The sequence below is a fragment of the Balaenoptera borealis genome (assembly GCF_965194805.1).
Source record: "Balaenoptera borealis genome assembly, chromosome: 11".
NCBI classification, from domain to species: Eukaryota; Metazoa; Chordata; class Mammalia; order Artiodactyla; family Balaenopteridae; genus Balaenoptera; species Balaenoptera borealis.
Window position 1 is genome coordinate 54,872,709 of NC_138868.1, and position 15,598 is coordinate 54,888,306.

Genomic DNA, 15,598 nt, shown 5'->3' on the forward strand with positions numbered 1-15,598 from the left:
CTTTGAAATGTGACTCCATGCAGAGGTGAAGGCTATTTCTCCACCCCTTGATCTGGGCTGGTCTCATAACTTGCTGATCTCCTTGAGTCGATGTGGCATGTGACAGAAGTGACGCTGTGCATGTTCTGGAGCCCAGGCTTCAGGGGCCCTGCAGCTTCTGCTCTCACCCCCATGGAGCCCAGCTCAGCCACCCCCAGAAGCCCAGGCTGGGCTATAAATGCAGAGAGAGGCCCTGACGCCACGTGGAGAGGGCCCAGCCGGCCCGGCAGAACCCAGGCCTGGCTGACCCACCAGCCAAGTGCAGCCTCACAAGGGAGCCCACAGTGAGATGGGCAGATCTGCCCTGTCAGCCCATAGAATCAGGAGAATCAATCAATTGTTCTTTTTGGCCACTAAATTTTGACATGGTTTGTTATGTAGCAAGAGATAACTTAAGCAGCCGGGCTCATATAGTGAAAAGATGGAAAATATGCATTTGTCTAAGGTGACTTCAGAATCTCAGAGTTGGGCCACTCACCCTCTTAGATCCCTGAATTCTGGCCACCGCAGCCTCTGTAAGTGTCTCCACTGCTCTGGGAGCAGCATCAGTCAGCCACCAGCTCTGTCTCGCCCATGCTGCATCCCTGGTACTCCATCACGGCCAGTGAACACTGGTTCTTCCAAAATCGCCAAAGGAATGAGTGGAGTGAATCCCTCACTCAGCCTCTGCTTGCATACCCCCAGGGAAGGGAGCTCCCTCCCTCCAGGGCAGCCTCTTCCATTATGAGATGACTCTGCCTGGGAGAAGGTCCTCCTTCATCTAGGGGAGAGATCTATGACTCCTCCCACGGCCCTGGCTCTCTCCCTGGGTCCCCTCTTCTACATGACAGGCTTGGGTACTTCACAATGGTCCCTGGAATTTGCAAAGCAGCACAACCTCCCTTAATAGCAAGTATTTTCATGTACATGGGACCCTGGCCACAACTGTAACCTTGAGGGAAGTGTTTCCACCAGGGCCTAAAACAAGCATGGGTTCTGGGAGCCTACAGTTTGGGGTTTTGACCCCTACCCCACCTCTGTATGGCCTTGGAAAAGAGGATTCCTGTCTCTGAGCCTCAGTTTTCTCATCTGGAAAATCGGAGTAGTGAAATTTACCACCTAGGGTTGCTGTGGAGCTTAAGGAGATGATATATGTAAAATGCTCTGTATGTAATCAGTCCTTGATAAAGGTTAGTTCCTTTTCTGCCAGGTACATAAACAGTTCCAGATGGGAGCTGATCTGTACTTAACATTCATGTCTATATAAATAATGTGCAGGTGGGGGAGGAATTGTCAGGTGGCCGGGGATGGGGGAGGGCCTTCTCAGCAGCAGGAACAGCTTGAGCAAAGACAAGAGGGAGAAGTTTGGTTTCAGGGAAGGGTAAATGGGGGGGAGGGGGAGCTCTGTGCTGCTGGCATCAAGGGCGACAGGAGGGAAAAATGCCTGGGGAGGAGACAGGCGCATGCCCGGGAGGGCCCCGAATGCTGGGCTAAAGGGCATGGGCTTTGCCAAGGGGGCCTGGAGGAGGTCTGGAGCTGGGAGGGTGAGGTCAGGTGTGGGATTCAATCTGGGCTGCTCTGGGGGAGGATCGGGAGGGGAGGGGAGGGGAGAGAGAGCTCCTGGGAGCTGAGAGGGGAAAGTTGGGGTGAGGGTGGCAGTGGCTTAGGCCCATCGTGGGGAGGGAGAGCCTGGCCACTCAGTGTGGGCACACCCGTCACAGGACACAAGGCCCTTGACCCTCTGGCCTGGCACCTCTACTCTTGCATCTTTGGGGTTAGGCTCTATTGGGAAGAGCGCCTTTTCTGCCTTTTCAGTCTAGGAACAGGCTGTGAGGGAGGCCAGAGGAGGAGACCCAAGCCAGATCTGCAACCAGAGGGATGCAGGGCAGACCAGATAGGGGACTAATCTTACCCATTTATCTGCTGGGGACTCAGAGAAGTCCCTTTCAAGGTCTGCTTGCTCATTGTATGAACCATCCTTAGCCTCCCAGCTGGGCTTTACAGTTTTCTAAGCCCTGCCACAATTATGGGCTGCTTTGAGACTTGCAACTGCCTTGGGAGGGGAGGGAAGAAAGCTGGGCAGAGATGATTAGCCCTATTTTAAGGTGGGGAAACCTAGGCCCAGAGAGGGGAAGTGACTTGCCCAAGAGCACACAGCAAATGTATGGCAGAGCTGGGCTGGAACCCAGACCTTCTGCTTCCCACTGCATCCTAGCCTCTTTCCACAGCACGGAGGGACTGGCTGGGCAAGACATTCTCACTTACCTGCTCTGGGGGAAGAGTGAGGGGAGCCAGAGAGAGGTTGACAGCTGTCAGCAGACAACACTTAACCCAAACTGACAATTTAATTGTGAAAATGTGGACGAGGTACAGTTATGCGTAAGGAAATCCAGACGGTCTGGGCCCCGGGGGAGCCTCGGCCAGCACCCCAGTTGCCGGGGAAACGGAGAGGGTTGGGGATGATGTCACTAGATTTGAGGCTAAGGTATGGGGGATGGGCTACCCAGCCACCTCTTTGGGACCAGATCGGGGGGGCCTGGCCACAGGCTGTCGTCCTCACGGTTAACTCCTTCTCTTACAGATGGGGCAAAAGGGAGCTCCGGAGCGGGGTCGTGACTTGCCCAAGGTGACACAGGGAGTCAGTGACCATGTCCATTCGCCCAGCAGGCTGCAGGCGTCTTGAGCACAAGGCCCGGTTAGAGTCATCTGTGAGTCCCTGTGCCCTGCACTGGGCCTTGCACGCAGCAGACCCCAACTCTGCAGCAAAGGCTGCTTGATCCCTTTACAAAATGGGGATGTAGGCCACTTCAGGAGGTGACACTTGTTGAGTTCATAGTAGGCTTAGGTGGGGAAGAACCCTGAGCAGTCACCCATAGCAGCGCTGTCTGATTCAGGGGACACTAAGCTGAGAAAGGGCAGGTCAACAGGCCAAGGTCACCAGCAGATTGGGGCAGCACTGGCATGACCCTGAGTCATGCCCCACAGGGCAATCCTTACCCAAGGAGGAGTGGTCCGTCTCATGCCACACCCTCAGCTCTGGGCCAGGGATCTGGACCTTGGGAAGCCCCTATTATCTGAAGCATTTTCTCAGAATCCCCAGCTTCTGACCAGAGGCTAAATATCAACCCACCCAAAGCATCAATAATGATGGTAGTAACAGGCCTTAGTGCAGCCCCTACAGTGTGCCAGGCTCTGGGCGATCACTCTATGCTTCTTACCTCAAATATTTATATCAATAATTCTCTGGACTGGGAATTACTGTTCTCCCTTTGTAGTTCAGAAAACAGAGGCTGGGGGCTGGGGGTGGGAGGACTGTCACTTGCCTACCTGGACACAGCCAGAAAGTGAAAAGCTGGGACTTGCACCTCACGATACTCTGCATCTAAAAACTGTGATTGCCTTCTTCCCTGGCTCTTAGATTATCCCACAGTGGCCCCTAGGGGAGAGGGTGGCTGAGTTTTTGCCTGCCCAGCCCCCATCCCACTTCTCATGGTAAAAGCACCCCTTCCCTTCTAGCCCCAACTTTCTGAGGTTTTGGTGGGGCTACGGGTCACAGAGCCCAGGCCTCTGCTAGAAGGCCTGACCTTTTGGAGAATTCCATCTTCTGATCCACATAATATGACCCAACTGGACCAAACAGAGCTGTCTCCCTCAGCTTGCGTCCATGGGTTCTGGGGGACTGCAATTTGATCCCCTTTGGAATGCAAGCTCTAAAGGTGTGATCCTCAGAGCCTCCAGCAGCCAGCAGCCCTATTCCCTGCCCTGTGAAGGAGATGAGAAGGAGGGAGGAAGAGAAGAAGCAGGCAGGGGCGTGGGGAGGTCAGTTGAGTCCCTGGCACTCCCTTGTCCCTCCCAGTTATGTGGGCCAGTGAATCCATGTTCCTTAGGCTCATTGGATTCGGGTCTCTATTTAGACTCTTGCATCTGGAGCCGTCCTGACTATCAGCCCTGCAATGTGCCGCAGAGTCCTGTGCTGCTGCTACAGGAGGTACAGGATGAATAAAGTTTCTTGTCCTCCAGGAACTAACAGTCTGGCCAGGGAGCTGGGTGGGTATAGTTCTGGGTTCTATCCCTGCTCTGTCTCAAATTTGCTCTGTGATCCTTTCCCTCTCTGGGCCATAATTTTCCCATCTTTAACACAGGGTCGGGGGTAGATGTTGGGTACAATGTTCTGCAAGATCCCCTACAGATCTACTCAACTACTTTTTCTTTAAGAAAAAAATTTGAGGTATAATTCACATACCATACATTCACTCTTTTAAAGTGTACAGTTCAGTGGTTTTTACTATATTCACAGATTTGTCCAACCATCGCCACTTTCTAATTTCAGAACATTTCCATCACCCCCAAAAGAAATCCTATACCTATCAGTCCCCATTCCATCTACCACCTCAGCCCCTAGCAACTGCTAATTTCCTATGGATTTTTGGACATTTCAAGTTCAAGTTCATCCATGTTGTAGCATGTATCAGTGCTTCACTTCTTCTTAAAATGGATAGTATTCCATTGTATGGATATACCCCATTCTGTTTATCCATTCATCAGTTAATGGAGATTTGGGTTGTTTCTACTTTTTGGCTATTATAAATAATGCTGCTGTGCATATTCATGTACAAGTTTTGTATGAAATATATGCTTTCAATTTGTGTGTGTGTGTGTGTGTGTGTGTGTGTGTATAAGAGTTCAATTGCTGGATCATATGTAACTCTATATGACTTTTGGGGAATTGCCAAACTGTTTTCCACAGTGGCTGCACCATTTTACATTTCTACCAGCAATGTGTGAAGGTTCCAATTTCTCCACATCCTTGCCAGCACTTGCTGTTTTCTATTTTTTTTATTTTTGTCCATCCTAGTGGGTGTGAAGTGGTATCTCATTGTGGCTGTGATTTGAATTTCCCTAATGACTAATGATATTGAGCATCTTTTAATGTGCTTATTGGCCACTTGTATATCTGCTTTGGAGAAATGTTTATTCAAATCTTTTGCCCATTTAAAAAATTGGGTTATCTGTTTTTTTATTGTTGAGTTGTAGGAGTTTTAATACATACTGGATACTACATCCTTACCAGATACAGTACTTGCAAATATTTGCTCTCATTATGTGGGTTGTCTTTTCCCTTTCTTGATAGTGTCCTTTGAAGTACAAAGTTTGTCATTTTTATGAAATACAATTTCTCTATTTTTTTTCCCTTTGGTTGCTTGTGCTTTTGGTGTCATATCTAAGAAATCACTGTCTTATCCAAGGCCACGGAGATTTACACCTGTGTATTCTTCTAAGAGTTTTCTAGCTTTAGCTCTCACATTTAGATCTTTGATCCATTTTGAGTTAATCTTTGTAAATGGTATGAGGTAGGGGTGCAACTTCATGCATTTGCATGTGGATATCTAGTTGTCCCAGCATTACTTATTAAAAAGACTATTCTTTCTCCATTGAATTGTCTTGGCTCCCTTGTCAAAACTCAATTGACCGTAAATGTATGGGTTTATTTACACAATTACCTTTTAAGTGACATCTAGGAAATAAGTTACAGGAGGGTCCACATAGTCACAACTATGTGACAGGTAGTGTGGCAGAGGGAGAAGAACAAGTGGGAAATTTGGACTGCTGCAGACCTGGGTTTCAATTCCAGATCCACTGGAACCCCAGGCAAGCTATTTTATGTGTCTTTTAATAAACAGTGTTACACTGTATTATTCTTGTTGTAAAAAATACCAACATCTGGATGTTCCTCAGCCTTGGTTTCCCCCTGTGTCATGTTTCAGCCCCAGAGCTGGTGTAAGTCCCCACATGAGAGGGAGGGGGCAGAAGGGTGTTGCAGGCGGGGTCAGGGGCATAAGCAATGGCTTGGAGGCTGGAAAGTGCAGGGTGTGATGTGGAGAACCGTGAGAAGTCTGTAGGCCTTGGGGGCTTGGTGGGGGTGAATGTTGAAAGGATGCCTGTCTTTCAGTTGGTGAAAAAACGAGAGTCTGGTGCCTGCATCACAGCATAGCTCAGAAGACGCCTCCCGTGTCCCCCCTCGAGAGCACTATGGCCGAGAGGCCCAGCCGTGACACCCAGCCACACTTCCCAGCCACAGGGCTAGAGGTGAGCAGGCTGCACGTGTCGTGAGGCTCTTGGCTCCATTCCAGTCCGGGTTTGGTGGGGTTGTGCTAGGAGAGCAAGGTGATTGGGGTCCAGCGGGAGGGCTTTGGTTTCTTGCTTTGTGGTTAAGTGAGCAAAATATGCAGAAGGTCAGGGAGGAGAAAGTGCAAAAGGAAAGTAAGAGGAAACTACCATTTGCTGAGCACCTACTGCTTCCAGGAGGGACTCTGATGAACTTCATCTCAGCTCACAACCACCCAGAGAAGCAGGAGTTAGGAGGAGCATGTCCATTTCATAGAACCTGAAACTGGCTCAGAGAAGGATGCATTTGCCCAGGACCACACAGCCAGCAGGTGACAGAGCTAGGACTTGCACCTCATTCCATCCGTCCTGAAGCACAGGCTTTTCTGGCAATGCCAGGCTACCCTGGAGAAGGGAGAGAAAAAGAGAAGGAGAGGCCCAGCAGTAGGAGAGAGTCACACTGAGAGGAAAATAAAGAGAGGCAAAAATAAAAATCAAGAGTGGAAAGAGCGTGAGGCCGCAGCCGAGGCCTGAAGCGGGTCCTCGAGGAGTAGCCGAGGGTGGGGACGGCTGGAAAGCGGCTCACGGAACCTGGAGCCAAGAACCCTGCTTGGCCTGAGAACTGGCAAAGCTCTCACCTCAAGATACTGCAGAGGGGGAGGCTGGCATGGGGGCAGCATGGGGTCTGCCCGGGAGGAGGGCAGCGGGGCCGGATGGCCAGGGGCTGCCAAGCAGGGCCCTTCACACACCATCCAGCTCAAATAACCGCTGCAGCCGCATGGGCTGGCAGGCCCTTGCTCCTGATGCGCAAAGCAGCAGGCCTGGAGGTGGGAGCAATGACCAGGGCTTCCTGAACACTGGTTGATCTTGGGACAAACTCCGTAATGTGACCGATAAATAAGGTGGCTTCGTAGATTATTGTTCGAGCAGGGACACTCCGAAGTGAGTGGGGACAATGGACACAAATAGATACTGGTGGCCTCCGGCCTCTAAGGCCCTGCGTGGTCGGGCCTGGCCTGCTCCTGCTGCAGCCGCCCCCAGCTCTCTGCGCCTCCTCCCCGGCCTTCCTCTGCAGACAATTAGGGCCTCGGCATTGTCGGGAACAGCCCGCCCCACACCACGCCCGTCTCCACGCCTCTTCATTGTTCCTACTTGCCCCCAGAACCCAGCTCAAGCCACACCAGTGCCCTTGGTGAGCAGTCCAATACATTATGTGCTTTTCCTCCACGGCTCCAATCACAAGTACAATAATCCAAGAAATTCATAATTGCGTGTTTGATCATTTTAAAGTCTGTCTCCCTTCCTAAGGACTTGCACTAGGAAGGCGAAACTGAGGGATTGGGTCTGACTTGCCCACTGTTGTATCCTGAACACCCAGCCAAAGGCCCCAGTGTGTAAATTAATAAAGCAACTCCCAGGGCCCCCTGTATGGCCACATGGTTGTGTGTCCCCCTTGTATTTGGGAGTTCTTTCCTATCCAAGGAAAGGAAAGGAAGGAGCTAGTCCTAAAGAAAAGAACTTCTTGGGCACAGTGGGCACTTCTGATTTCTTCCACAGGCTCTGAGCTCCTTCAGGGAGAGATTCATTCCTTTCTTGTCTCTTCCCCAGTTTCTACCGTAGTTTTGGACCTGGACGAGGGGCTCAAGTTGGACTTTCTGATGAGTGATGGCAATGTGAATATCACTGTGGTGGATCACAGAAAGTCTGAACTGGGAGGAACCTTAGAGATCATGAGATAATATGCAAATGCTGAGTCCAGACCTCAGGGTACCATAGGCACAAAAAATGTTAGTGTCTCTTCTTTTAGAGGTCATCTTGTCCAACCAACCACCTGTTTTTTTTAGTTTTTAGTTTTTTTTTTTAGTGTACCATTCAGTGGTTTTAGTATGTTCACAAAGTTGTGCAATCATCACTACTATCTAATTCAACAATATTTTCACCACCCCAAAAAGAAACCCCATACCCAATAGCATTCATGCCTCCCTTTCTCCTCCCCTCAGCCCCTGGCTACCACCAGGAATCTTTTCTTTTTTTAAAATATTTATTTGTTTATTTTGGCTGTGCCGGTCTTAGTTGTGGCACGCAGGATCTTCATTGCGGCACGCAGCATCTTTAGTTGCAGCATGCGAACTCTTAGTTATGGCATGTGGGATCTAGTTCCCGACCAGGGATCGAACCCGGGCCCCCTGCACTGGGAGCATGGAGTCTTAGCCACTGGGCCACCAAGGAAGTCCCCAGCCATCTTATTTTAAAGACAGGGAAACTGAGGTCCAGAGGGGGCAGTGCCTTATCTAATGTCACATCGTCAGCCAGCGGCAGAGCCAGGCCTCCTGACACCCAGTCTACTGCATGTCTGAGCTCTCTATGGGGGCCTCCAGTGTTCTCTGGTGACTGACATGAAAGAGCTGTTTAGCCCATTAAGTTGAGGCTAACAGTTAAGATGAGACTAGACCATCTGTAGTTATGCCCTTGACCCTTGAGAGCCTGCCTGTGCCCAGGATAGAGCTGAGGGCTTTTGAGGGGCAGAAGACACACCTAGAAATCATTTCCAACTGGTACCTTGCTTCCTACAATAGCCAGTGTCCTTTCATAGCTGGGGATGCCTTCTCCCAAGCGACCACACTGTCTCCTTTAACTTCCTTCAGCCCTCCCCAAAGGCCCCCTTCTCACGGAGGCCCACCCTGACCACCCTACTGAAAAGTGCAAACAGGCTCGCCCCTCCCTGCTGGAAGTCTAGCCTCCTTCCAGGTGGACATTCCCTCCATAGCACTTATCTCCATCTATCCGACAAACTGTATCCTTCATTTCGTTATCTGGTTACTGTCTGTCTTCCCTACTAGAATGTCAGCTCTGTGAGGGCAGGGATTTTGTCTGCTCACTGCTCTACCCCAGCTTGCAGAATAGTGCCTGTTACCTAGAAGCTGTTTCACAAATATTGGTTGAGCGACTGTATGACACAATGAATGGTTAGCTCTTATTGCATTTAATTCTTAGCAGCAATAGTCAGGGGAGGGGTTATTATGCTTGTTTCATAGATGTGTCTTCATCCACCTCAGGTTGCTCTAACAAAATACCATAGATCGGGTGGCTTAAACAACAGGCATTTATTTCTCACAGTTCTGGAGGCTGGGAAGTCCAAGATCAAGGTGCTGGCTGATCCGTTCTTGGTGCAAGCCCTCTTCCCAGCTTGCAGATGGCTGCCATCTCACTGTGTGTTCACATGACCTCGCTGTGAACTCGGCGGGAGAAAGAGAGAGAGAGAGAGAGAGAGAGAGAGAGAGAGAGAGAGAGAGAGAGAGATGGAACTGGTCTCTCTTCCTCTTCTTATAAAGACACTAATCCCGTTGTGAGGGCTCTGCTCTCATGTCCTCATCTAACCCTAATTAACTCCCAAAGTCCCCACCCCCAGATACCATCACACTTGGGGGTAGGTTTTCAACATAGGAATTTGGCGGGGGGTGGACACAAACCTCCAGTCTATAACAAATGGCAAGCTGAGGTCCAGAGAGGTCCTCTGAGGTCCAGAGAGGTCATCTGGGAGGGTCACTATTGTCCTTCTCACCCCTTCCTGTCAGGGGAGCCTGGATTAGGGTCAAGGTGGGCATGAGGAAGCAGGGGCTAGACTTACCAGGTTTCCCATTGTTTTTAGGACCCCAGAAAGCTGAGTCAGCCTATGAACCCAGCCTCTACATCTTCCTGCAGTAATTTAGCAGCTTTCACATTCCATGCCTTAGCCAAAATGGAAAAAGAAAGAAAAGAAAAAGGCAGTGCTATATTTTAAAATGGATTTAGCTCTGTGAGTTTCAACATAGGAGACTGCTGTCCATGACGTCATGGGCCCTGAGGCCCTGTGGGCATCGTTACTGACACTTCACCTGGTAGGCTGGGCCCTGGGTCCACACAGTCCTCTTGCCAGAGCTGTGTGAGCCCGAGGGCAGGCAGTGGCTCCGTCTACAAGCCTGGGCCAGACCCCCTGAACCAGGATGGAGGCCGGAGGGAGCCAGGCACTGGGCAGGCAGGGGACACACTCCAGTAACAGCCCAGTGCAGCTTCTCGCTCTGTGCCGTTCAGAGGTCTTTGAGGTCCACCTCTCGTGGTATCCGCGGCAGCCCTGGGACACACAGAGTGGTGTGGTGTCCTGCTCCCAGTCACACAGCTGGGGAGTGCTGGCCTTGCCCATCACTAGGGGAGCTCGAACCCTGTCCTCTGATTCTAAATGCTATGAGGAGAGGGCATGGTCCTTGCCCAAGAGCAGCCGACAGACTGAGACTGTGGGGAAACTGCTCGGTCAAGTCCAAGTCTTCATTTTACAGCAGAAGAAACTGAGAGGGCAGGGACTGGCCCAAGGTCACAGAGTCGATCTACAAGCCAGGCAGGGCTGGATACAGGCTCTGGATTCCTGGCTGGGAGTATTTCCGACTATATCTGCACTTAAACAGTTCCGTTTGGGCGGAAGAGACACCAGGCCTTTCCAGAATCCGGTCTAAGGCTGTCTTCCAGGATCTGCTGTCAAGGCTTAGTCCTCAGGGAACAGCTGCTGGCAAAAGGAGGTGAGGTATTGATTATGGCTGGGGGTGGGGGAGTGCGGCTGAGACGCCGGGGGGAGAGAAGGGATGGGGAAGGGTGGTGGAAGTTTCTCCGAGAGACAAACCAAAGATATATTCAATTTTGCTTTTCCTTATCTGTAATTTTCTAATTTTTCTGCAGTTCTAGAATTCATTTTTCATATTTGAAAATGAGAAACTATTTAGTTGGGAATGGTCTGGAAACCCAGGGTCACCTCAGTCCTGACCGACTGTGTGAACTTGGGCGGTCCCCCACCTCTGTCTGGGCTGGTCTTGGAAATGCTGGGAATAAGGTTGCCCCATGAGAAGTAAATGAATCCAAAGGCTCCCTGGCTCAGGACACAGCTCTCCGGCCTGGTCATCAGAGCTCTTCACCTGTCCAAAGGAAGAACGCAGCAACCCAGGAGTGAGGCATCCAGAGAAAAGCCAAGGTTCAGAGAAGCTCACTTTAGCCGTGCGCCCATCCAGCACGGTCCAGGAGGTAGGAGTTATCTGAAGGCCATGCCCATCCCATCCCCACAGAGGGCCCCTCGGCTCCGAGTGGAGACGGTTCGTCAGGCTTCACACCAAGGTCTGCGTGAACTGCCCTCTGCCCCAGCCCTCCTCGCCCTCTGCTTGGGTTCCAGGTCCACCAGGCAATGGCTCCCCAGAGACCTGGCTCCCAGGAGGGAAGCAGACCGGGGAGGGGACAAGAGTGCTCCTGTCAGTAGAAAGGGAGATGGCCTGGTGTCAGTTATAATAGTGTTGGGAGGAGGCAGCGATCTCACATGACATGGTTAGGGCCAGCTGTCTGACCTCTCTGGGTGTCTTGAGAAAGGTCAATGTCAGGACAGCCAGACGAGGGCCAGACTCCAGGCTGGTCAGTCACCTGGGACCTGTGTAGTGTTTAGAACACTGCCTGGTATAAAATAAGGAGTTAATAAAAATTGCTAAGTGAAAGTTAGCTGTGGCCTGTCTGGACAGCTGGGTGGAGTGGTGGGTCCACAAAGGGAAGGGTGCTTTGATCCCGGCCACCTGCCCAGCTGGAGCCCTTGTCTCTCTGAGGCTCGGCTCACACCATCTCTGCCACCCATGGGCACCTGGCTGACTGTTCTGAAATGTGGGATCACTTTCTGTTCTTCCCATCCCAGCTCCCCTCTGATGTCCAGGCCAGGGAGGGATCATGGCTCTCCAGTCTCTGAATTATGTCCCCACCCACCACCTGTCACTTACCTCCCACCAGCAGTGGGCTAAACCTCAGAGGCTGGGAATTCTAGGTCAGCCTGGGACCCCGCAATGTCAGGGCTGGAAGGCCTTCAGTGTGCACCTTGCTTACCCCTCTTCCAATGGAGGCATGGGGAAACTGAAGCCCAAAGAGGGAAAGGACCCCCTCCCACCCCCATCTCCAGTTTGCATAATCTGGGAGCCCGTGGCTGGGCTGGAGCTGGGTGCAAGCCTGGTGCTTTTTCCCAGCCTCCTCTGTTCTCCACAGGTCCCCAGAGGCAGCTCCGGAGACTATGCTCCCCCGCCTTCTGTGGCCACACCTCACCTGGTCTTCGTTTGCTCCATCCTCTGTGGCTCTGTCTGGGATAATTCTCTCCAAGCGGGGTCAGCCCCCTGGGAGCAGGCAGCTAACGAGCTTCAGATGTCCAGGCCAAACTGCTCACGGAAGGCGGATGCTGAGATGCTCGCGCTGATTAAGAACACCGGCCAGTGGTGGTGGCTCAGAGAGATCACCTCCTCTTCCCTTCACAGGGTACTTAACTCCCAACTTGGAAGCAGCAGGTGCCAGTGTTTCACCCCAGAAACCCTGGCCGGGGTGTCTATTTCAAGGAAGTCTGGAAAAGAGCAGGGAGGCTGGAGGACAAAGGCATTTTGATTGTTGGGGAATTTATATCTTTTTCTTTCAAAGCTTTTCTGGGTCCAGAGCTGGTCTTTCCCCTGAGGTAGCAGCAGGGATGGGAAGGGAGGCGGGCAAGCTGCTTGTTGATGGCCAACCCTGTGAATGCTGCGGGCTGAGCACAAATGTCATCTTCTCCAACCCTCGCAGGAACCCTGTAAGGTCAGGACTGTCATCATCCACTTTACAATGAGAAAAGGTGATCTAAAGATCAGAGAGGTGAGGCAATTTGTCCAAGGTCACACAGCCTCTGAATGGCCAAATGAGGTTTTCAGCTCACCTCTGTCAGAGTCTACACTCGTCCCTACAGCAAACTGAGATGTTTCCAGAAGACCAAGGTGGTATATTATGGTCTCAAAACTGCATGAATGGTGAGGACCTGTGGGCTGCACTGGGGTTCCAGATACTGAAGCTGCCTTTGCAGCTGACTCACTCCTCGATCTTGACAGGGCATTAGATTTCATATTTACAAAATGGGGATCATCATCTCAAACTCAGGTGAGGTAATACTAATTGCCATCATCACATCCTTAGCCACTCCTGGAACACATTCTGGGCGCCAGACCCTCTGCTGGGGGCTTTCTGTTGGGTAACTGGTAAGAGCTTGGATTCTAGCTGTGTGACCCTGGGCGAGTTACTTTACCTGTCTGTGCCTTCATTTCCTCATCTGTGAAATGAGGATAGTATTAGTTCCTATCTTAAGGAGTTGTCAAATGAAATGAGTTAATATCTGTAGAGGGCTTAGAAGAATGCCTGGCACAGAACACACACCCGGCACACGTGTTAGCTGATACTGAGCTCAACCTTGTGAGACGGGTGTTGAGATTTTCCCTGAAACACAGAGGTAGAAACTGAGGTGAGGCAATGCAGTGATTCTCAAATTCAGGGTTCAACAGAATCACCTGGAAAGTTCATTAAAATGTGGAGGGCTGGGTCTACCCCCAGAGTCTCTGGTTCAGTAAGTCTGGGTTGGGACCTGAGAATGCATTTCTACCATGTTCCCAGGTGAGGCTGATACGGCTGCTCTCCCCCTCTGAGAACCAGTGCTCTAGCAGACCTGAGCATGGCCCCCATCAGCTAGGACCCTCAGTGCAGAGGCTCAATAAGTAAGTCAGCGTGTGAGTGAGTGAGTGATGATTACAGGGAGCAGAAAGGGTGCTGGACCAGGAGCCCCGGGGTTCTGGTCCTGAATCTGCTCCCATCTCCCTGTGGGACTTGACCAAATCATTTTCCCCTGCAGCCTTGGTTTCCTCCTCTGTAAAACAGGGGTACCAATAATCCTTCCTCACTGAGCTCTGTGAGGATGAAACAGGGCCTGGCACAACTCTGACACCCACGGCAAAAGTGACAAGCGTGGTCTTGGAAAGTGACAGACTACTCACCATGATGCTCACTGCTGTTCCTCTCCTCTCCCAGAACCGCAGGCTGCAACTCATCTCTTTCACTTCTTTCTCAAACCAGAGTAGGGAAGACCGGGGCCACACTGTCCCCCAAGCCCCATGGCCCACAGCAGAGGGCAGCGTGCTTGCTGTGGCCACAGGCTGCATGAAAGGGCCTGTGTTCCGGCCGCTCACCTCCCACTGTGCGCCCAGTGGTTTTCTATTTCAGTTGCTGTAAAAATATCACCTTTGATCTCAGCTTGTGGCTCTTAAAAAAAGAAGAAACCACCAACAGGCTGGTTTTTCATTCTCCCCAGCCCCGCCTCCGTCTCACCTCCAGCTCCGTGCGCTCCCCTCCATCCCCTCCCTGCTCATCCTCTTCTCTCTGGAGCCCCAGCACTCTGGCTGGACAGAGCACCTTAGGAATCAGCTTATTGCTCTGCGTGCCTCCCCCAGTTCCCCCACGGGGCTGTGTGCTGAAGGAAAAGGATAAATGCGGGTGAAGGAGGCTGCCCTCTTCCCTCCTCCCTCTCTCCCTGCCCCTTCCCTTCTGTTCTGAGGGCCAAGAATCTCCAAGATTCCCTGCTTCTCCAGCTGCTGTTGAGCGCATGGTATCAATCACATCCCCGCATCTGTGAAGTCTTGAGTCTTCCCCAGAGTAGGGCGAGAATAGCTAGTGGGGCTGAAATATTTATATCACACCATCAACTCAGAGAGTCCGGTTAGCAGCCCAGATTTGTCTGGAGGAGTGGCCTTCAGACTTCATGAGTCTAATACCCCACCTCCTGGCTCAGCAGGTATGGAGACAACCCCCTCCCCCCAAACACACATACACCCTTGCCTCTTTCCTCTCTGAAAACTCTGGGGAGATGCACCCAGCTCTGGCAGAGAGGCCAGAGAATCCCCCTCAGAAGTTTTGTGGCTGAGAAGCATTTGTGCCAATTGAGAGGACAAATGAGCCTGTGACTCACACCAGGCTTGGAACTGTTGTCACATTTTTCTTTAGTTCCAGTTTTTAGAGAAAGAGACAAAATCCCACTCATTCAGTAAACGCTTCTCCACAGGTCATCTGCGCCTGGCCCTGTGCTGACATGGCCACTGCCCTTCCTCAGGAGCCCCCTTCCCACCCCTGCTGGTAGAGACACAGATGTGTGCAGGGGTCAGGCAACTAGGGTGACAGGGAGTGCAGGAGCTGGGGCACCGGGTGAGGCCCTGACCCAGCTTGGGTCTGCCTCGAGGAGGTCCTGCTGGAGCAGAAAGGCAAGGCTGGGAAGTTACAGGAAGCTGGGGGCATCCTTGATAAAAGGGGAAGCTTCAAATGGAGCCATGGCCTGGAGTATTCAAGGTGGGGTGAGGAGGGCCTGTTGAGAGGTGAGGTGGGGAGAAGTCAGGCTTCATAGGGCTGAGAATGGTAGGCAAAGAGCTCCGCTGGCATTCCCAAATCAGCGGGGAGCCCTTGCGGGGTCTGAAGCGAGTGTGGACTGTTCATGAAGAAAGGGTTTCTGGGGGCATGGAGGACCTGGGCAGAGGAGGTGAAGTCCTGGGTGTGTGTCCAGTGTCCAGGCCACAGCCTCGTTTAGCATCAACCACAGCTGGCCGGGGCCCAGACTGAAGTCCTGCAGACCAGCCCACAGCCCTGGGCTAGGCAGGGG

General features: G+C 51.8%; 1 long non-coding RNA gene across 1 annotated transcript in view; it reads left to right on the forward strand.

The window, feature by feature from the left end:
• The window catches only part of LOC309605934, a 25,852-nt gene that overhangs the window by 5,938 nt on the left and 4,316 nt on the right, over positions 1-15,598 (forward strand). Inside the window, exons 2-5 of the long non-coding RNA XR_014231583.1 lie at positions 2,600-2,726; positions 5,969-6,105; positions 10,563-10,673; positions 10,831-15,598. The exon at positions 10,831-15,598 is cut by the window's right edge and continues 4,316 nt beyond it. This is a non-coding gene — a long non-coding RNA (uncharacterized lncRNA). The remainder of the gene's footprint in view (positions 1-2,599; positions 2,727-5,968; positions 6,106-10,562; positions 10,674-10,830) is intronic.